Here is a 23,341-nt window from a genome sequence, read left to right on the forward strand (position 1 = left end):
GCGATCAGCCTTCTTTATGGTCCAGTTCTCATTTCCGTACATCACTACTGGGGAAACCATAGCTTTAACTATACGGACCTTTGTTGGCAAGGTGAGGTCTCTGCTTTTTAAGATGCTGTCTAGGTTTGTCATTGATACGAACACTTACACCAAAGCAACTACCGAGCTGGTGGTAACTAGGGATGGAAGGATCTGTCAATTTTGGTCCTCTGTTTCTATTTCTTCGAATCTATAATTCCATTCTCTAAATCTATCAGCATTTTAGTGAGAATTTCTCTTAGTAAACACAATTTTATATGCAGTTTACACTGTGCACATTTTTGCAAGCAATTTCCCTTAATATAATGCATTTGTGTGTTATTTACACCCATACATTTTATGCACACTTTCCCCTAATATATGCATTTTTGTGAATGGTGTTTGGTTGGAGAACTACACAGTAAAATTCAGATATGTGTGAATTTTGAAAAATAGCTGTGTTTTGCTTGCATGCTGCTTCAGAAAGTGTGATTTTGGTTTTAAATTGAATTTTTCCCTCATCTCTAGTCAACATTTGTAAAGGGCTCTGTACTATCTCCTCCTCTTGAATGTTCGCCTAAATTGCAATGTAAGAGGCAACACAAATCATGAATTCAGGGTTGGAGGAGTCAGCTTTTCAGCCTAATCCTAAATATGTTTACTCATAAGTAGGCCTCTTTGAGTTACTGGAACTTGCTTCCTTGTAAATGTGCTTAGGATTCTCTTTGAAGAGGTTCATATGTACATGGTCATAACTTGACCAACGCAGTGATTTCCACTCATGATCACAGATCAAATACAACAGACAGAACTTTCACCACCTCCTCAGAGCTATTTTCAATGTTTCAGAGAAGAAATAGCAGTTTTTGCTCACAAACTTAGCACTGACTTCACTTACCCACCTCACTATGAATTTTAGCATTTATATGCAATTAGTTCTCTTGAGATTCTCTGCTTGTTTCATCTTGACTCAACTACATGAGTAGTGTGGTTATTCTCCTGCTGCTTCCGTCATGTGCAAGACTGCTAACAATGTTCTTCCAGCAGATTGTATGGCTCTTTATCATCGTCCCCACACCTGGCCAATGCTGTTGTTATGGGGAACAGGGGTAAACTGGCTCTTATGTGCATTTCAGAAACAGGAATATGTCAATGCGAGGAATCTTGTGCTACCTCAATGAGAGGGAATAATTCAGCTCAAAGCATGCACCCTATTTCTGGCCCATGCACCTAAAGGGAGAGCTAACTATTCACAAGAGCCTGTGATTACATGGACATTTTCAACAACTGTCTACTGTGTGATATTACATACCATGGGGGTCTTTTACTGAAAAATCCTGGTGAAAGCAAATCAACAACAACTTATTTCAATTTATAAATATGCCCTTCATCATACAGCTTGCAGGGTTACAATTAAATACAGTGGTACCTCGGGTTACAAACGCTTCAGGTTACAAACACTTTGGGTTACAAACTCCGCTAACCCGGAAGTAGTACCCCAGGTTGTGAACTTTGCCCCAGGATGAGAACGGAAATTGCACGGCGGCGGTGCAGCAGAAGGCCCCGTTAGTGAATGCGCACCTCAGGCTAAGAACGGTTTTGGGTTAAGAACAGACCTCCAGAACTAATTAAGTTCAGAACCCGAGGTACCATGGACCATAAAGCAGCTAACATTCTCCTTCCCTTCCTCCCCCACAACAAACACTCTGTGAGGTGAGTGGGGCTGAGAGACTTCAGAGAAGTGTGACTAGCCCAAGGTCACCCAGCAGCTGCATGTGGAGGAGCGGAGACGCGAACCCGGTTCCCCAGATTACAAGACTACCGCTCTTAACCACTACACCACACATGAGGATTCAGCTTGGGCCGTAGAACCCCCTACTGCCCACCTAGAATCTTGAAACACCCACTAGTGGGCGGTAGGGACCAGGTTGACAACCCCTGATCTAGGTGGTCTCAGTTGGAGCGCCATGAGAAGTATCAGAAAGTTTATCAGGGTAAGCATAGCAAGTATACACATAGCAGCCAATGGAAGATCATAATCCCGGTGTCTATGCCAGTTTGGCACAATAATGACCTAAAAGAAGCCATGGGGTTACCCTCCTCCGACTCACAGGGAGTGCTTGGAGTAAACTGATCTGCGCCACTTAACTTTCCTCTTGTAGCACAAGCTACTCTAACCAGATGCTATAGAGCTTGGTTACAAAAGCACCCCAAGACACTTTTATGTGGAAAGTGGAAACATTGTGGGACAAGGCTGTAAATCCAAATTCATTTCATTGCAATAAATCATGAATACATTTAACAGAGATATCACGGGGAAAATTCAAACCCCATAAAGCCAAATAAACATAAACCATCTTTTATTCATCCCCTGCTTTATTTGATGGTTGCATCTGATTTGCGTTATCATGAATTCTAAAATGAAAAAAGGAAATGTAAGACTGTTGCTGGAATTTAACATGCAAAAGCATTTCTGCTTGGCTCATAAATGTGAATAGCCATGTAGAAAAGGAACAGAATAGTCTTGATTAGGGTGTCTTCATAATGTGCTGCCTATAGACAGCCTTGGCCAAGATTTTCAAAATATTAATAAAAGATCAGTAGAGAAGTCTTGATTATTTGGTGTATTGGAAACCTAGGCAGTCTGTTTTTTGAAATACATTCTGGTTGGGTGTTTTTGAATCAGGATGCAAAATTCATCCACCCTCATTGGTTTCCATCCAGCATCATGTTCCTCTCTAATCACCATCTTGCTTTTTTGTCCCCTCACTATCAGCTATCAGCTACCAGCATGATTACATCTGGAAGTTCTACACACACACACACACACACACACACACACACAAACACAGCCTACCTCACATTGCTGGGCGAATGAGCAAAAGTTGGTTTACTTGCTTCTGCCCACTTTTCCAGGTATTTGGTGTTTTGCTTTTTAATTTTAAAAATCCCACCCACACAATACTGCTGTGCATTCATAATAATAACAATAACAACAACAACAATAATAATAATTTATTATTTATACCCCACCCATCTGACTGGGTTTCCCCAGCCACTCTGGGCAGCTTCCAACAAGATATTAAAATACAATAGTCGGTTAAACAATAAAAGCTTCCCTAAACAGGGCTGCCTTCAGATGTCTTCTAAAAGTCTGGTACAGTGAGTGGTACCTTGGGTCAAGTACTTAATTCGTTCCGGAGGTCTGTTCTTAACCTGAAACTGTTCTTAACCTGCAGCACCACTTTAGCTAATGGGGCCTCCTGCTGCTGCCACGCCACCAGAGCACAATTTCTGTTCTCATCCTGAAGCTTACAGTACAGTAAACGGCGTTTCCATGCGCTGCTCTGGTTCGCCAGAAGCGGCTTAGTCATGCTGGCCACATGACTGTACACTTGCATATGTATCCAAGAAATAAAAAAATAACTTAAGCTGCAGTCCTATAAGCATTTACCTAGAAGTAATTCCCAGTGAACTCAATGGGTGTTGCTACTAAATGGAAATGTATAGGATTGCTTTGTAAGGCTGCAATCCTTAACACACGTACCAGGGAATAAGCTGTACAGAACACAGCAGTATTTACTTGCATGGAGTCAACATACATAGGATTGTGATGTTGGTGATGTTATTCTAAGGTCTTCTAGTTTTAGGATACAACAGATAGTATAAAATACACCATGGCAGAATGAGGAAAAACTCGCATAAAGATATCCTGAAGTCTTATACTTAGGTCTTCAGGAATCTTAAGCTATATATGAAGCAACTACAAGAACAGAGAATTACTTACCAATGAGGATTTCCTTTTAAATTATTTGTGACTTTAAGAGGAAAACAATTTGGGTTAAGACACTGGATGGGTGTTTAGAGCTAACAGAAATAACATAGAAAAATTGAAAAGATAGGAAGAAAAATCTGTACAAAATCACAGAAAGGACATTGTGGGTCCCATCAAGAAGGGATAGAGAAAATTAAATAGAGAAAGTAGCTGAATAAAAGAGGGTTTCTCCCTATCCTCTCAAATGGTTATAATTAAATGTCTGTCAGTAAATATAAATTTCCGAGCTTATTTAAAAGAAACAGAGTAACATATTTCTTCAAGTAGAATGTTAGCAGAGAATATGTAGAACGTTTAAGAAATAAAAAGCTATATGAAATGCATTTAGCATATGGTGGCAAAAGACGCAAGAGCTGCTGTTCATTTAGGGTGGAAATTGAAGAACAATTGATAAGACTCAGAGGGTAGATGTTTTCTGCTGGTAGCAGATGGGATCTTTGGCAAAGTTACTTTAAGAACAGTTTACTCCCTAGTGAAGGGCAGGAGAAGGTGTATCAGAAATACTTCCTCAAGATTCTCACTTTCTTTTCCAAAGGATCATTTTTGTGACAGGAAGATATCGATGGGTTGCTAGACTCCGTGATGGGGAAGTATAAGAAAATAAATAAAGATGTGTTTACATTGCCAAAAATACTCAGATAAGTAGGAAAGCTTTAGGATTAATTGATGACCTGGTGGTACTTAAATCCAACCAAATAGAGAGATTATACTTTTCATTCCATTATACATAAGCTTATATGAGATAGGCTTTGATTAGCACTAGGTTTAGCGGAAAAGACAAAACTAGACCACCCTGATGCAACTATATATGCTGTTCCACAATTTGAATTTATTTATTTGTTAATTATATTAAATCAAAGTTAAAGCATTGGAGATTAAGTGAATGTATTATTTTAGAGCTCAATCAATTCCCTGCATTCCTGGTTACCGACTAATGTTTTAACTTTGTTTTACAGAGCTAGTTTTATTTTGTTTGTTTGTGAACCATCTTGGTATTTTTTTTTTTTTTTTTGGAAATGAAAGGTGGTATAGAAATTATTTTACATGCATAGCTGGGATATGGTGCAGTAGACTGAGTAGAGGGACACTGGAATGTGGATGGGGGCCTTCGTAGGCAGTGTCAGGTATGTCACACTGTAAACCACCTATCAGCCTTTGAAATAACCCCCCCCCCCCATAAATCTCACTATTTGGCTAGTCCGACAAACTTACGCTCATCCTAAAAGTAGCCCCACTTCATATTATTCACCCCCTTCAAAGCAAAACCTGCTAAAGTACTTTGCTTTCATGCAGTTTCTAGAAGAGCAGCCATATTTATTGCAACAAAATTATAACTAATATGTTTATTATGGCATACGTCAATGAAAACAGATGCGATAACAAGTCTTTAAGGTCTCCACTGTTGTGTTCATGCATAAAAACAGTAGTATCATTTATGTTAATGCTAAATATAAACACGATTCTTTTGTCTACCTGCTTGCATGGTATGAGAGACACTTAAATTCACTGTTTCTATCTCTGGTGTCTTGCACTTCACTCAAATCTCTTCCCTAAACAGAATTATTGTTTGTCAGTAAAAGTGGCAGCTTTACTAAGCAGTGGGTTTTTTTTTCTGTTCACAAGCATTTGAACTCCAAAGAGATTTGGAGGCAATTAACATTCACCAGTAACAGAGCAATCAACATGGGGATATCTAATGGGACTGGACAGAATCCAAAATCAGATATTAGGGTAATAGTGAGCTACTGACATAAGGTTATGATGTTAATTCTGCAGAGGGAAAGTAATGGTCTATTTCCAATAGCTGAACCCATGGCTGCTGTCACATCAACATAACCATCTTTTCTATCTATGAGTCTGCTCTGTCCCCACGAAATTTCAGAAAGGTAAATTGGAAAGTTGGCAAATTTGCACAGACATATCAGATGACATGCAGAACAACAAGAGAATATTGGATTAAAAATTATTATTTTCAGGCTTGCCAAACCATTTAAGAAAATATCATTTGCAGCTTTTTATTTGTTGGTTTATTGGTCACTTTTTCGTGCCAAAGAAAACTCAAAGGGACTTAAAGGTAAAGGTAAAGGTACCCCTCAACGTTAGGTCCAGTTGCGGACGACTCTGGGGTTGTGTGTTCATCTTGCTCTATAGGCCGAGGGAGCCGGCGTTTGTCCGCAGACAGCTTCCGGGTCATGTGGCCAGCATGACTAAGCCGCTTCTGGCAAACCAGAGCAGCACACGGAAATACCATTTACCTTCCCGCCGGAGTGGTACCTATTTATCTACTTGCACTTTGCTGTGCTTTTGAACTGCTAGGTGGGCAGGAGCAGGGACTGAACAACGAGAGCTCACCCCGTCGCAGGGATTCAAACCACCGACCTTCTGATCGGCAAGCCCTAGGGACTTACAACGAAATAAACAAACTAAAGCCCACATAGAGACATCAAAACAAAACAAAAATGCATTAAAATAAATGTTTTTTTTTAAAAAAAACCAACACCTAGCCTGGTTTAGCCTTTCAAAAACCTATAAAACTTGTTTAGCAGAGAGAATATGTGAGACAAAATAAACAAATGTATACATCATGGAAGACAATGTCTGTATCATACCACCTTCGAATGCCTATAAAACTACTATTTGTCTCCAACATCAAAGAATGCAAATCTGACTGCTTGGGGACATAGGAAGCTAGCTTATACAGTGGTACCCCAGGTTACATATGCTTCAGGTTACATATGCTTCAGGTTAGACTCCGCTAACCCAGAAATAGTGCTTCAGGTTAAAAACTTTGCTTCAGGATGAGAACAGAAATCGTGCGCCGGCGGCACGGAAGCGGGAGGCCCCATTAGCTAAAGTGGTGCTTCAGGTTAAGAACAGTTTCAGGTTAAGTACGGACCTGCGGAACGAATTAAGTACTTAACCTGAGGTACCACTGTACGAAGTAAAACCATTGGTCCAGTTGGAACAGGACTGTCTGCAACAGGACTGGCCAATGTGGCACCCTCCAGACGTTGTGGACTACGACTGTCATCAACCCTTGCCATTAGCCATTTGGAGAACAGCCACAACCTGGAGGGCACGTTGGAAATCCTTCTTCTACACTGACTGCCAACAGCTTTCCAGGGTTTCAGGCAGAAGTCTTTCCTGATCCTACTTGGAGATTAAACCAAAGACCATCTGCAGGCAAAGGCCCAACAGCACAAGGAAGAACCAACACAAAACCACCAGACTGTACGAGATGTTACAAGATACATTGAGCTGACACGACTCTTCTGGCTAATAGCTAATTACTAGTGTAACACAAACAATTCCTTCCCCTACCTTGCTGTCAAAAGTCAATGCCATAAGATATGGGGAAGAAAGTGCACACTGGGATGGCATCACATCATGCAATTTATACCAGGAAAGAAGAAATTCTAGAAGGAGGAACAACTCTATCATAATTTTTGTGTCTGTTTTTAATATTGTGATTTTATGTTGTGAACCACCCTGAGATCTACAGGTACAGGATGGTATAAGGTAAAGGTAAAGGGACCCCTGACCATTAGGTCCAGTTGTGACCAACTCTGGGGTTGCGGAGCTCATCTCGCTTTATTGGCTGAGGGAGCCGGCGTACAGCTTCTGGGTCATGTGGCCAGCATGACTAAGCCACTTCTGGCGAACCAGAACAGCGCACAGAAACGCCGTTTACCTTCCCGCCAGAGCGGTACCTATTTATCTACTTGCACTTTGACGTGCTTTCAAACTGCTAGGTTGGCAGGAGCTGGGATCGAGCAACGGGAGCTCACCCCGTTGTGGGGATTCGAACCGCCGACCTTCTGATCGGTAAGTCCTAGGCTCTGTGGTTTAACCCACAGCACCACCCACGTCCCATAGGATGGTATACAAATTTAATAAGTAATAAAAATGAAATAAACATTTTCTACTTCTAGTCTTCACGATTAGTTTAGTAAGCAGTCCTAAAAATTGTCTAACAGGACACTGGGGGAGAGAAAGACACACACACACACACACACACACACACCACATGTTCATTATTATGTTTTAAAGACCTAAAGAACTCAGGTATAGCTTGATTGTTGCCCACTGAGACTGAATGTATTGTTTACCTTTAAAACTACGTGTTCAATTGAAAAGCACAAGCAACATGGTGCCTGTTACTTGAAACATTTGAATTATGCTTCTAGCTCACAAAAGAAAGATAATTAAAATTATGTCTAGTCATCTATACCTGGGGTTCTGTATATACATTTGGTCAAGGAAAAGCAATCAAAAATAAACAGCAATCAAAAACAGCTTGTCACTTCAGGTACAATCGTCAGTTGTGCTACATTCATAGGCAGAGGCACAATTGCAAGCCATAGGTTCTTCATCCTTAATTAGTACTGTACTAACTATTGGAAGGACATCCTTGGAATAGGGCCATCTAACAATGTGATAAGAAACAGAAACTCCCAAATGTTCAGGCCTTTGTGCTATTTGACAAAAGCATTAAGTTAGTCTGTATTTTCATTAAAAAAGCAAAAAGGAGAAAATGGGTAAAATCAATAAAAGGGCTTAAAAAATAAAAGGTGAAGGAATATTATCTTGAAGTAGTGTGCAAGGTTTTAGCTGTACAATTTTCACTAGCATTAAAAGGATTTATACAGCTAAACTCTAATGCATCAAGTTGACACTGTAGTCACAGAGGATTGGAAATCAGAATGTGCTTCTAGGGCTTAGTGGTGGCTGCTTTTTAAAAAAGAAAAATGTTTTTAATTTTAAGTAATTTAAAGGTGTAAATAAGTACACTGCCTTGGGTTTTATGATATCCATATAATAAAATAAAAAAGAATTCTCCTTATCTTCTCAGCTATTGTTGAAGGGACGTAACTGACCTGTCTGTGTTATAGTAATAGTCAACAGTTTACTACAGAAGGATTAAACTTCCTCACTAACCCCAAAGGGAATATCTACTCAGTCCCCATGCAGATGTACAATTTACAGGGTTTTAAGGTTCAGCACCCCCCACTTCCTCTACTCATGCTAATAAAACCATGTATTCATGTGCTTTGTAAATCAGGTCCTCCCTTAAAGAGGGCACGCGTTGTGGTGAGACCTGGCAACCTGTGTTGTGGGTGGGTACGTTTGGATAGCCACAACACCCAATTGGTAGGTCCCTTGATGCAGGATTCAATCAGGCCAATGGGACGCAGGCTAAACGTATCAGGGGACCTATATATACCTATGCATGTGACCCCTCTTTCGGTGCGTGCATCGGAACACCCGCCCACCTCTCCCTATATTTAGGGCTTGACCTTGCTATGCTGTCATGGGTTGTCTGTCGTTGGGACAGGGGCACAGCAGGAATTTCCCCACTTGGCTGATTGGCTGGTGCCATTTGGGTTTCGCCTGCCGCGTAGCAAATCATCACAACTTGTAAGGTTTTGGAGAGGCTCTGGTTCAGGTGATAGGGATGGGAGAACGCTCTCGCCATCCTTATGTGAAGGGTATTCCGTTAAAGGAATTCAGGGACTCAATGGTTTGGTCAACCCCTGTGAGGGGGTTGTGCCCATGCCTGAGTCCAGGGGAGCATTTGGGTGGCAGAGATAGCCTGTTCCCAGCTTTCCGCTTATCCTAGGTTAACCCTAGGGTGACCTATGCTGGGTCAGCACTACCTGCACGGCAGGGAGCTAGTCGAACCAAAGCCTATGCAACCAGTCACTTGCTGTAATCAATAAAGTTGTGGCCTAAAGTCTGCCAAAAAACAAACCAAAATTTGAGACTTGTCTGAATTTATTTAAGGGGGAGGTTTAAAGGTCAAAACATGCAACACATTAAAAGGAGCCTGGAGATCAAATTAAATGCAATTTTGTTTGCTTCTTTTAACCCCAGCTCAGCAAGCAGGGATCAAGCACACCTAAAACAAGGCGTGATTTGCCATGAACAATGCTGACCTTCTAGGCATGGGATTAAAGACGTTGGACAAGTTTGTCATTACAGGCAGAATCCCGTTACTTCATCTGACATTATGTATTTGTCTCGGGGTTGGCGCATCCTGTTTCATCGCTTGAGGTGAAATGGAAACGGGCCACCTCACTCTTCCATTGCCAGCACCAAAGCTCCCCTCGCCTGGTAGCAGCAGAACTGAATTTCAGTAAGCTCTCACCAAGATCCCAACAGATCCCTTTCACTCTGTGAGATTTTGACAAGGTCAACAGAATATGGAGCTGCTGCCACTGCTGCTTCTCTGCTGGGCCCCAGTGGAGATGGCACTTCAGGCAGGGTGACCATTGGGGTGGCATCTCATGGGCTTGCGACACTTGAGGGGGGCACCTCTCCCTGTCTCATGGGTAAAGGTAAAAGTAAAGGGACCCTGACCATTAGGTCCAGTCGTGGCCGACTCTGGGGTTGCAGTGCTCGCCTCGCTTTATTGGCCAAGGGAGCTGGCGTACAGCTTCCGGGTCATGTGGCCAGCATGACTAAGCCGCTTCTGGAGAACCAGAGCAGCGCACGGAAACTCCATTTACCTTCCCGCCGGAGCGGTACCTATTTATCTACTTGCACTTTGACGTGCTTTCGAACTGCTAGGTTGGCAGGAGCAGGGACAGAGCAATGGGAGCTCACCCCGTCGCGGGGATTCGAACCGCTGACCTTCTGATCGGCAAGTCCTAGGCTCTGTGGTTTAACCCACACAGCGCTACTCCCATCCCGTCTCATGGGTGGGTGGCCTTAATTTGTCTGGTCCCATAACACTCTAAAACAAGACGAGAAAAACATGCCCTCAGAGTTATTCCACAGCTCGGAATGCGAAGAGAGACTCCCGGAAAAAGATCTACGCAGTCCCCAGCGTTTGTCGAACGAAGCTCTGGAGAAGCATCCTAACCCACAAAACAACAGAAGCAGAAACATTTAGAATAACAACTTCTAATGAGTGATCGTTTTGCAAGCTGAACTGAGGGCACTTCATCCCCCGCCACTAGAAGAAGGGATGGAGATGTTTTGCTCCAGTCAACTGCCAATGTGTAGGCTAAGCACGAAGCATGCCTTAGACAGAACATCAAATAAATAGGATGGCTCTATGGGGCAGGATCTAGGTAGTTTATGTTTAAATTTAAAGGAACGTGCTGTAGTTAAATTTAACAAGTTCAAATTTAAAGTACATAACGTTGCCTACCATGATTTGTCGTAACTGAGATTTTAACTAGAAGCTTACAGAGTCCATAAAAGATGTGCTGAGCTCCTTTCAGGCACTTTACAAATCTTACAATTCTAGAGTACTTCGGCTATAATGTTTAGAACTTGTAATATTTCTACAGTGGTCCGCTTTAAGGATTGCAAGTGAATCTTTGTTACACGCCAATAAAAAGCCAAAACGGATCTCTTGGATCACATTGCTATCTCTAGGAAGGAAAAACCGAACAGCTATATTTTCATTCCAGGCTACCTTTGGATTCTTGCTGACAAAAGGCTTGTCAGCCTATGCTAATTATATGGATTATATTTAGGTATTTTCTTCAATAAAATATAAATATCCACTTGCACATTTCTCTCTCTCTCGTTTGTGCAAGACTAATGATCAGGAGTTCTTTCAAGACTAGAGAATTGTAGCCTCATGAATGAACAAACGGTAACTTGGCAAATTCCTGGCAATTATTTGCTCAAATCGATAATGTTCACATAACGTATTAATTGGCACCCTCCGTCCCTTTTGTTTTCACGATGTCTGGCATGCTATTTCTTTCATCAATTCAGTGCTTAAAAAAAAAAAAAAAAAAACCAGCAGAAGAATGAAAAATCAATTTCTGTCAGGATGAAGGCTTTATTGGTAATGAGTATTTTACATCTCAGATCTAATGAGCAGGTGATTTTTTAAAAAATTAAACCACGAAAACCAGTTAAACCGAAACAGTGATGGCACTTTAGAAACATTTACATGAGCAATAAATAAGACAGCACGAGAACTGTCAGAGCAACTTAGCATCCCGATTTCCTTTGCGCTCCATTTTATTAGCTAATCAAGTGTCATATTGCTTCTCCTGGCATCTATTTACTGCCATGTAATTTTGATAAGGGCACCATCTGTATTTATAAAAGAATTATCTTAATAGCTGTCGAGCAATGTACAAACATAGGTGATATTTAACTTTTCTTATGGGATCAATTTTAAACCAGGCAAAAGGACTGATATAAGTCAACATGCTTATGTTAACACAAGGCAGACTCTGCTCGCATCTTCCAGTGCAGGATGAACTTATCTCAGCTTTGCACGTACAGGAAAGTATGCATTATGTAGCCCAATATGAAAAGTACTTAGATTAATTAAGATGAGCTGCCACACACATTTATGGTAGAAAGGAGTTTTATTACCTCACAAATTTCAAAAAAACAAACAAACTTTATAGGCTGTCACCTTCTCTTACGGAGCATATTAAACCTCCTGCCCTTCAGATGTTTTACACACCAACCCAACTGCCTGTCCTCCCAGTCATAAGCCGGGCAGGAGGATAGTCCTGTTTGAGTACTGTTTCCTGCCCTTCATCACTGTTGTTGTTTAGTCATTTAGTCGTGTCCGACTCTTCGTGACCCCATGGACCAGAGCACGCCAGGCACTCCTGTCTTCCACTGCCTCCCACAGTTTGGTCAAACTCATGCTGGTAGCTTCGAGAACACTATCCAACCATCTCGTCCTCTGTCGTCCCCTTCTCCTTGTTCCCTCCATCTTTCCCAACATCAGGGTCTTTTCCAGGGAGTCTTATCTTCTCATGAGGTGGCCAAAGTATTGGAGCCTCAGCTTCACGATCTGTCCTTCCAGTGAGCACTCAGGGCTGATTTCCTTCAGAATGGAGAGGTCTGATCTTCTTGCAGTCCATGGGACTCTCAAGAGTCTCCTCCAGCACCATAATTCCAAAGCATCAATTCTTCGGCGATCAGCCTTCTTTATGGTCCAGCTTTCACTTCCATACACTGCCCTTCATCACTGGGGAACCATTAAAACAAAACAAAAACAAAATTCCCCCACGCATACAAATAAAAGCGTAAATAAAATGTAGTAAGTCAAATTACAATCCATACAAAAACCCACCATACTCAATTGCAGCAGAACTCAGAGCTAGCATCCGGCAAAGGTCCAGGCATATAGATACAATGTCCAAAGCATAAGTACCAGTTATACTTCTGAGTGAAGGTATTCCATAATCAGGGCCTCACCATGGAGAAAGTCCTAGCCTATTTGTCACCACGTGATGTGCCTCTGTAGCAGACCACAAGGAAAGCTGGTTGTGACTGTGGCCTAGTGGTACAGGCTATTTTTCCCAGTGCGCTTTATGAATATTAGTTTTGTGACATATTGTTGTCGAGATACAGTATATTTATTTTCTAATTTTTATTGCTATATACTTGTGAATCTCCTTGCACACAAGAAGCTAAGGATTCTTGAATTTGATTCAAGGTCCATCTGGAGCAGCATTCTGCTTCCCACAGTTCCCCAGCCAGTTATGTCTGGAAACCTACCAGAAGTGCATGAGGGAAACCATCTCTCCAAGAAGTTTGCCTGTAGAATTTGGTACTCAGAAAACCATTTCCCCTGAACATGAAGGTTCCACTTTGCCACTATGGCCAATAACCAATAGCAGACCCATCCTCCACAAGTTGTGTCTCAGTCTTTAAAAATTCAAATTTTGTGATGTTTTCAAAAGATTGTCACATCTTGAGGTTGCATGCTTCCTAAATTGAGTCTGGTCTAAACCAACTGTTGATTGGGTGAACCTGATGCTAATTCTCACTGGTTAGGGTTAGTTCATGTTGTTGTTGTTGTTGTTTAATCATTAAGTCGTGTCCGACTCTTCGTGACCCCGTGGACCAAAGAACGCCAGGCACTCCTGTCTTCCACTGCCTCCCGCAGTTTGGTCAAACTCATGTTGGTAGCTTCAAGAACACTGTCCAACCATCTCGTTCTCTGTCATCCCCTTCTTCTTGTGCCCTCAATCTTTCCCAACATCAGGGTCTTTTCCAGGGAGTCTTCTCTTCTCATGAGGTGGCCAAAGTATTGGAGCCTCAGCTTCAGGATCTGCCCTTCCAGTGAGCACTCGGGGCTGATTTTCTTCAGCATGGATAGGTTTGATCTTCTTGCAGTCCATGGGACTCTCAAGAGTCTCCTCCAGCACCATAATTCAAAACTCCTTCTCGGATCACTGCCTTGCCGTGGCGAAGGGGCTTGAATACTTCAGAGAAGCTATAAGCTATGCCGTGCAGGGGCACCCAAGATGGACAGGTCATAGTGGAGAGTTTTGACCAAACGTAATCCACCTGGAGCAGGAACCGGCAAGCCATTCCAGTATTCCTGCCAATAAAACTCCATGGACAAAGACAACGGGTTATTTCATAGTGGTTCCCAACTGATGGCTCCACCACACAGCACTCCAGGTACAATTGGATCATGTAGGAGAGATGGAGGGCTGAAAGAGGAAAAAACACAAATATAGTCACCATACACAAATCTGGAGTGGAGCCCCTAAAATGGTTGGATGGTGCCTTGCACACCTCCTTCTGGCAACTCCCACAGCCAAGCTGGTGCCAAACATATCGCTCTGCTTTCCTTTGGACTACATCAGCAATGGGGTCTTCACGTCTCGGCAACCCAGGACTGCTCAGGTTTGCACCTTAGGAGGTTACTTTGGGGGGCTGCTAACACAGCAGTATGACTTCACCCCTGAAGGTGCTCCTCACTGTCTCTTGAGACGGACTGATGCGGGTGGTCCTGACAGTCTTCTCCTATGCCTATTTACCTGGGATTCCTATTGATTTCGATGTGGTTTCTTCCCATGCAAGCATACATAAAATTGCACCCTTATCTGTTATTGTATTCAATCACACAACTTCCTGTATCTAGCAGGACTTCTGCAGAGACTGAAAACTGAAGTACAGAGAAATGACATGATTCATAGAGAGTCAAGAAGTAACAGCACAGCCAAGGACATGCCCACTTACTACCGTATATTCAACTTTCATCCCCCGATTTTTAGCTGCTATACAGGAACAACTCTTGAATCTCTATGCATTAGTCCAACTTACTGCTTTTGGGGGAGGGATCTTAATAGGAAACTCTTTTGAAGATTCTTTCCTAAACACCACAAACCAAAGCAAAAGGACAGGAAATAAATAGAGGCTTATATTTATATGACAATTAAGTTTCAAATATATGCAGAATAATTTTGGTTCAATAATTTGTAATATATTTTGGTGTTAATTGCCATCTCCTATTTGACATAATAATTATATGTAACTCAATAACTATTAAATTGCTGCCTCATATAGCAAATTAGTAATTATACTTGTAAACATTAACAACATTACATATATAAAATAGTGATTTGTATGCTGAAATAAATTAGAAATAATTGTAATGTACGATAATTAAAATTATGCAAATATTTGCCATACAATGATTTGGTGGTGTGGCAGTGAGACTTTTGAATCTTTCACTTCAAGTAGGAAGGAAGGAAGGAACCGACCCCTTGGGACTCACAGAAGCTTCCTATATTGTCTTCTTAGTGGGATTTAGGAGCACAGCTGCAACAGTGGCTTGCATGCACTAGTTATCTCAACCTTGGATTAATGCAATCTGATCCTCATGGGGATGCTCCTATTGATTGATTGATTGATTGATTGATTGATTGAAAATTATATCCTGCCTGTCACTCCAAAGAGCCTCAAGGTGGCTAAGAAACAGAAGTACATACAGCATAAAAACAATAATAATAATAATAATAATAATAATAATATCTTTATTGTCATTGCCCCCTCTCAGGGACAACGAAATTACTCGACTGCTCCATAAAAACACTAATTAAAACAATACAGTATAGTACAGCAAGGAAGATTAGATGACTTTCAAAGTCCAGGCTTCCCATTCAGGGCTGAGATCGCTCTGGAGAAGAAGCTGTTCTTAAGACGGCTCGTTCTTGTCTTCATCGTCCTGTATCGGAACTAAAACATGCCAATATACACTCAAATTAACAATAATTATACCTGAAGTATACCTGAAATTAATATACATGAAATTAACATACAGTACACTCAAATTAATAAACAATATACCTGAAGTATACCTGAAGGAGCGTCTCTACCCCCATCGTTCTGCCCAGACACTGAGATCCAGCTCCGAGGGCCTTCTGGTGGTTCCCTCACTGCGAGAAGCCAAGTTACAGGGAACGAGGCAGAGGGCCTTCTAAGTAGTGGCGCCAGCCCTGTGGAATGCCCTCCCACCAGATGTCAAAGAAATAAACAACTACCTGACATTTAGAAGACATCTGAAGGCAGCCCTGCTTAGGGGAGTTTTTAATGTGTGACATTTTAATGTATTTTTGATCTTTGTTGGAAGCTGACCAGAGTGGCTGGGGAAACCCAGCCAGATGTGCGGGGGTACAAATAAATTATGATGATGATGATGATGATGATGATGATGATGATGAACCATATCCTTTGCTAATCATTCAGCTTTTGATCATTTATAAGTACAGAAGTTACAGCAGAATGTGGCTTTATGCCTCTTGGCCATACCCCATTTTACAACCTGCCCCCATTTCTTGCTGAAATGCACAGCCTTCCAGGCCCAATCCAAGTTACCCAAGTTTTTACCATTAATGGCCTGGGTTCCATGTTCCTTGAAGACCTGAGGAGGCCCACCTCCCTAGTTCCAACAATGGTTGGTGATCAGTTATTGAAATCACATTCAGAGGCAGTGGATCCTGCAGCAGCAACCTGGTGACTTTCAGATCCCAGATCTGTTGTTTGTTAACTGTTGTTGTTGTTTAGTCGTTTAGTCGTGTCCGACTCTTCGTGACCCCATGGACCAGAGCACGCCAGGCACCTCTGTCCTCCACTACCTCCCGCAGTTTGGTCAAACTCATGCTGGTAACCTCGAAAACACTATCCAACCATCTCGTCCTCTGTCGCCCCCTTCTCCTTGTGCCCTCCATCTTTCCCAACATCAGGGTCTTTTCCAGGGAGTCTTCTCTTCTCATGAGGTGGCCAAAGTATTGGAGCCTCAGCTTCAGGACCTGTCCTTCCAGTGAGCACTCAGGGCCGATTTCCTTCAGAATGCATAGGTTTGATCTTCTTGCAGTCCATGGGACTCTCAAGAGTCTCCTCCAGCACCATAATTCAAAATTCTTCGGCAATCAGCCTTCTTTAGGGTCCAGCTCTCACTTCCATACATCACTACTGGGAAAACTATAGCTTTAACTATACGGACCTTTGTTGGCAAGTTAACCACTTTTACTTAAAAAGTTCAAAGTACTATAGAATATTAAAATGGTAATGTATCAACCACCTTGCATGAAAACAAAACTTCAGGCCTTGGGGTCTTCAAGGCCTTTCTACCTGGCCCTCATCTCAGGCGGTAGAGCAGCAGAGACTTAATCTTAGAGTCTTGGGTTTGATCCCCATGTTGGGCAAAGGATTCTTGCTATAAACTTTTCCTCTTAGTTCTCTACAACAAAAGTTTTTTTTAAAAAAAACCAAAAACATTATATGTAAATTTGCGGATATATAAACGCTGCTGTTTCAACAGGGACGTTATGGCTTATATTTTTCCTGAAGTGTTGATTGTATGTGAATGAGTTGTTTGCTTAAGAGCGCCCCTCGTGCGGGGCAGCAGGCTGCTATCCGCAGCTTGGAGAGCCCTGCGGGGAACTCCTGCAGGGCTCCCCAAGCTGCAAATGTCTGCCCCGCGCGAGGGGCGCTCTGCTTCAGAGCGCCCCTCGCGCTGGGCAGCAGGCTGCTATCCGCAGCCTAGGCAGCCCTGCGGGAACTCTTCTGAAGGCTGGCGGCGGGAGAAGGGCTTTTCTTCCCACCGCCAGCCTTCAGAAGGCTGTTCTGAAGGCTGGCGGTGGGGAGAAAAGTCCTTCTCCCCCCGCCAGCCTTCAGAAGAGGTCCGGGGACAGACTGTCCCCGGACCTGGTCTGAAGGCGGTCTCCATAGGAACGCATTAATTGATTTTCAATGCATTCCTATGGGAAACCGTGCTTCGCAAGACGAAAAACTCGCAAGAAGAAAAAACTTGCAGAACGAATTAATTTCGTCTTGCGAGGCACCACTGTATTTTCTGTATTTAAAAAAATGTGCATTTATGACTTAGAATGTTGCATTATAAAGAGGACTTGCATAAGTGGCATTACACTGAGCAAAGGCGAGTGCCTGTAAACTGTTTAATATTCCCACAGAATTCATACAATCCAGGGCACAAAGAGCAAAATATCAACAGAAATCTAAACTGCCCTTCCCTGGTGCCCAAGTGAGGAAAACAGGGCAAGATAAACTATATACTGAACTGCAAAATCAAGATAGGGTTGCAGCCACAGAAGGCTTTGTGAGGGGCCATTAGACACTTCTTTGACTTTTCTTTAAGACTGGCTTAGTGTTATTTGTTTTTGTTTTTTCTGTTGCAGAAGATAAACAGGGCTACCCCCTCTGGAAATTCACTAACTTTGAAAGGGAAAGTAACTGATTTGTAAATCTCTGGTGATGGCTGAGATATTCATACTTATCAAGCATTTCGATATTCACGTAAAAATAAAAAAAATGTTTGCAAAACAGAAGGACTTGTGCAAAATATAACAATGACACTGGGAACAGAAAATACCAGATGAAAGTGCAAGTGACTATTAGAATGGAATGCGGTATGTTCATAAATCCCAACAATTGCGTGTTGAGGTCCCCAGGGCCACCCCAAATAACTCACACATCACACCAAAATTTTAGTTTAAGGTTTTGGCATAATTTTGGCCACAACTTTATTAAATTACAAATTTACAAATTACAAATATGTGAGTGGTTGCTTAGGCATTGGTTGCGACTTTCTGCCCCCACCATGGGGGACAGTCTGACATTCCGCACGCCTGTGAAAGTCAGAAAAGAGGAATACACTTGGGGGTAACGACGGAGCAGGGAAGCTGCCCTCAACCCTCCCCAATTGCAGCCAGGAGCTCTTGCAATAGCCCCAGCCCCCTTGACAGGGCGGACAAGCAATAGTTCGCCCCCGATTCCTTTAACAGAATCCCTTGCAGCAGCAGCATTAGAGGGGCAGGCACAGCCAATCCATGCCCCTCAACCAACCAAACCATAAACCAATGCCTAATCGCAACCTTACAAGTTGTGACAATTTGCTACGCAGTAGGCAAGAAACCAACTGGCCCAGCCAATCTGCCCGATGGACAAAATTTCTACCAGGCCCCTGCCCCAAAAGCAAATGACTCCATGACAGACATAGCAAGGTCAAAGCGAACAACCCTAATTCTAGGGAGGGGGGGCGGGCAATCCGATGCACGGTCAAAAAGAGGAAGCCCTAGCCTCGTGCAAAGAGTTTTAGCATTTCTGGCTCTCAATCAACAAATGACAACATTAACTTCTTCCCAACAACAAGGGAAGCCCAATCGGATCAGTGGCCAACGATCAATTAGCCCGCCCCATAACTTTGGAGTGTCCTGGCGGCCCCAACCGCAACACGCACTCTCCATGAAGGAGAACACGCTTTGCCTAACGCTTCATTACCAGCATAACAAAACCCTTTAGTGTGTTACCTATCTTTGCCTAGAGAATGGGATGTTCTCATTGCTGAAGTTATTTGTATATAACTTCCAGTCCCCCTGTTTTGCAGCTTTTGCTTTAGCCCCACCCCATTTACTTACCAGCTACAAGTAGACCTGATGGAGTTTAACACACGAAATTGAAAGTTGCTACAGCATGCAATCAAGGCGCATATTATTACATTCAATTTATCTAATAATCTATATTTATCTGCAAGGAACACTGCAAAACTAATCAGAAAATATTCAGGACACATTATCTGAAGCAGTCCAGTAAACAAGGACAGCCCCTTCATGAAATTAGTTTCCGTCTGATAAAGAAGGAATGTTCTGAAATCCTGCAGATCTAACTTGGATGAGTGATTACATTGCCTCAGATATACTATTCCTTTTTAACCAAGTGAAAGTGTATGTTAAATCAATTAAAAATAAATTTAAAAGAAGGTATATCATTTATTTCTTCCTAGATGAAGTTGTGTTCCAATTTATTTTCTGGCTACTTCCAATGGATTGTGTTGTTTTTTTAACATAAGACATCCAATCCTTGCAAAGGGCAATCTTTGTGGAAACTAGCTTAAAATCTTCTATATAATTTTAATGCGGACACTAGAGATACCAGAAGAGTTTGGATTTGATATCCCGCTTTATCACTACCCTAAGGAGTCTCAAAGCAGCTAACAATCTCCTTTCCCTTCCTCCCCCACAACAAACACTCTGTGAGGTGAGTGGGGCTGAGAGACTTCAAAGAAGTGTGACTAGCCCAAGGTCTCCCAGCAGCTGCATGTGGAGGAGCGGGGAATCGAACCCGGTTCCCCAGATTACGAGTCTACAGCTCTTAACCACTACACCACACTGGCTCTCACACAGTCCACACTGTGCTCACCACACTGGCTCTCACATACTCACACGGAGTATGTGGAATATGGGCTGGAGCTGGATGTACCACTGGGGCAGATCCTCAAAAGCAGGTATGAGGAGCCTTTGGCTTTCCTGATGTTGTCATTGGCTGTAATTCAGAAACATCTACTGGGCCAAAGGTCCCCTACACCTACCTGCTCAAGAGGGTTAGTACGGAGTAGAATCAGGTATGCCAGGCTCTGAACTAAAAAAATCCATCCATCCATCAACTGAAACTGAAACAAGCAAACAGAAAAGAAGTCAAGCAGTCAGGGAGTGGAGTAGCAGAGAGACAATAGAACAGGAGTAACCAACACGGTTTGCCGACAAAGGTCCGTATTGTTAAAGCTATGGTTTTCCCAGCAGTGATGTACAGAAGTGAGAGCTGGACCATAAAGAAGGCTGATCGTTGAAGAATTGATGCTTTTGAATTACGGTGCTGGAGGAGACTCTTGAGAGTCCCATGGACTGCAAGAAGATCAAACCTATCGATTCTGAAGGAAATCAGCCCTGAGTGCTCACTGGAAGGACAGATCCTGAAGCTGAGGCTCCAATACTTTGGCCACCTCATGAGAAGAGAAGACTCCCTGGAAAAGATCCTGATGTTGGGAAAGATGGAGGGCACAAGGAGAAGGGAACAACAGAGGACAAGATGGTTGGACAGTGTTCTCGAAGCTACCAATATGAGTTTGACCAAACTGCAGGAGGCAGTGGAAGACAGGAGTGTCTGGCGTGCTCTGGTCCATGGGGTCACGAAGAGTCGGACACGACTAAACGACTAAACAACAACAGCCAACACGCTATAACTCCTACCAGCCATAACCAATATGGTGAAGTCAGGAATTATGGGTGTTTTGGTGCAAAACATCTAGAAGGCATCACCACTCCAGCTATAAAGCAAAGCATTACTCACTGATAAAACTGGAATCCATGCCTAATGGGTCTCCTCCACTTTTTCCGCATTGCTGGCAACTGCTAGAGGGGCATCACGTGATAACCCCACATCACAGTAAATGATGCTTGATGGATGATTAGCAAGTGCGTGAGAAGAACATCCACCACAACAGCATTCAGCAAGCAGACTTGTATTTCACAGATGATCCGCAGGACATTTATTACAGTCCAGTTTTCTCTTCCCTTCTCATTCCAAGGCTGGGCACCAGCTGGACCGTGATCAAGCAGTAAGACTACAAATGCATAGGAACATCTCTCAGTTAAATGTGTAAAACATGAATTCAGTGACAGGAGGTGAAATTTCTGCACACTCGGGACGTGTCTTTCTTTTGTTGCTCTTTTTGTATAAATAGATCCTGACAAAGGAAGAGGCGTTTATTGTCTTGTAGGCCAAGCCCAAATACCAGCCAGTAAGTAATCTGAAATCATTACTAATCTTTAGTCCCTATAACAGAGTAAGCAGAAGCTTTAATTTAAATATGTTTCCAGTTTCCACACAGCAAAAGCCTACTGACATCGGCGCATTACAAAAAGCAATTTTCCTACATCAACTCGCATCTTCTTCTAATTCTATGCTATAGCTCTGGGGAGTTCCTACCATGTCTGTGTAAACCAAAAATCTAAATAACATTATGATGTCTGTTACAGAACTAATTTATATACTAATATCCCAGTTGAATACAATATCCTATTTATTTATTCAAGCAAAATACCCAGAAAAGATATGTCACATCATAATGCAGTTGTTTAAAAATAGGAGGGGAGAGTAGTAGGAGAAGAAAAGTATATTATAAATAAACACAGTAATAATTGTTGGGGACAGGTTACAACAGAAGATTCCTTCTGCTACCCAGCTCAGCCCAAACTACAATCCCTTAATAAGAGAACTGTTTGCTTTATAATTCAATTATTGATGAATTTCGTATTTTACATTAAATTTACAACTTTGAAATGCTTTTCCTATTAATGCTATCTGCTCTAAGCTGCAGGCACATAAGACTATGTGCCAAACAGATGTTGTCCCATCAAATGTCTAACAACTCGATTTTCCTCTTAGATTGAAGAACAGTGCTTTATAACATTTTTGCAAGGACGTGTCTGCAATACAAATGCGGCTATATACGTATATTCTTAAACTCCAATTTAATAAGCAGGCCATTCCACTAAATATGAAATTTTACCTATGATTTTGCTTTTCTTCTCAAAGTGATATATACTGTTATTTACAATGTAATGCCAGAACAACAACAGAAAATTGACTAAAATCATCACAAAATACATAGGAGAAATGTAATTGAAGTGTCACTGTTTGATAAGCCTACTTAGCCAGTTGGCAGAGAGATGGCATTTTATAAAAATTCAGCAGACGGCAACTGCCTATTTATATGGCAGAGCTCGATGCCCAGAAAACGGAACCGCTCCAGTTCCTAGCCAACTTCATTGCCACCTTAGAGGCTCGGTGTAAATCATGTTACATTAAATGCTTAACCTTATTGCTTGACCATTTTCAGTCTGCACCTGCCATCCAGGAAACCAAAGATAGCTTTAGACCAAGATCCTTTGGCTATTGCTAGAGGTCACCCAGAAAACATCTATCATTCAAACTCATTATACACTTGTTTAACTTTCATAAAGGTTTTAGGTACCTTAAAAGGTAAAGGTAAAGGTACCCCTGCCCGTACGGGCCAGTCTTGACAGACTCTAGGGTTGTGCGCTCATCTCACTCTATAGGCCGGGAGCCAGCGCTGTCCGCAGACACTTCCGGGTCACGTGGCCAGCGTGACGAAGCTACCCTGGCGAGGCAGAGCCGCACACGGAAACGCCGTTTACCTTCCCGCTAGTAAGCGGTCCCTATTTATCTACTTGCACCCAGGGGTGCTTTCGAACTGCTAGGTTGGCAGGCGCTGGGACCGAGCAACGGGAGCGCACCCCGCCGCGGGGATTCGAACCGCCGACCATGCGATCGGCAAGTCCTAGGAGCTGAGGTTTTACCCACAGCGCCACCCGCCACCGTACCTTAGAATAGTTAAAATGAGTCCCCTGAAATAAAAAAACTACATTCTACAATTCA

General features: G+C 42.5%; 1 protein-coding gene across 2 annotated transcripts in view; it reads right to left on the bottom strand.

The window, feature by feature from the left end:
• PPARGC1A (PPARG coactivator 1 alpha) overlaps positions 1 to 23,341 on the bottom strand; it is a 630,855-nt gene that overhangs the window by 478,782 nt on the left and 128,732 nt on the right. The window lies entirely within an intron of this gene.

This window comes from Podarcis raffonei, chromosome 9, assembly GCF_027172205.1.
Source record: "Podarcis raffonei isolate rPodRaf1 chromosome 9, rPodRaf1.pri, whole genome shotgun sequence".
In the NCBI taxonomy this organism is placed as follows: domain Eukaryota; kingdom Metazoa; phylum Chordata; class Lepidosauria; order Squamata; family Lacertidae; genus Podarcis; species Podarcis raffonei.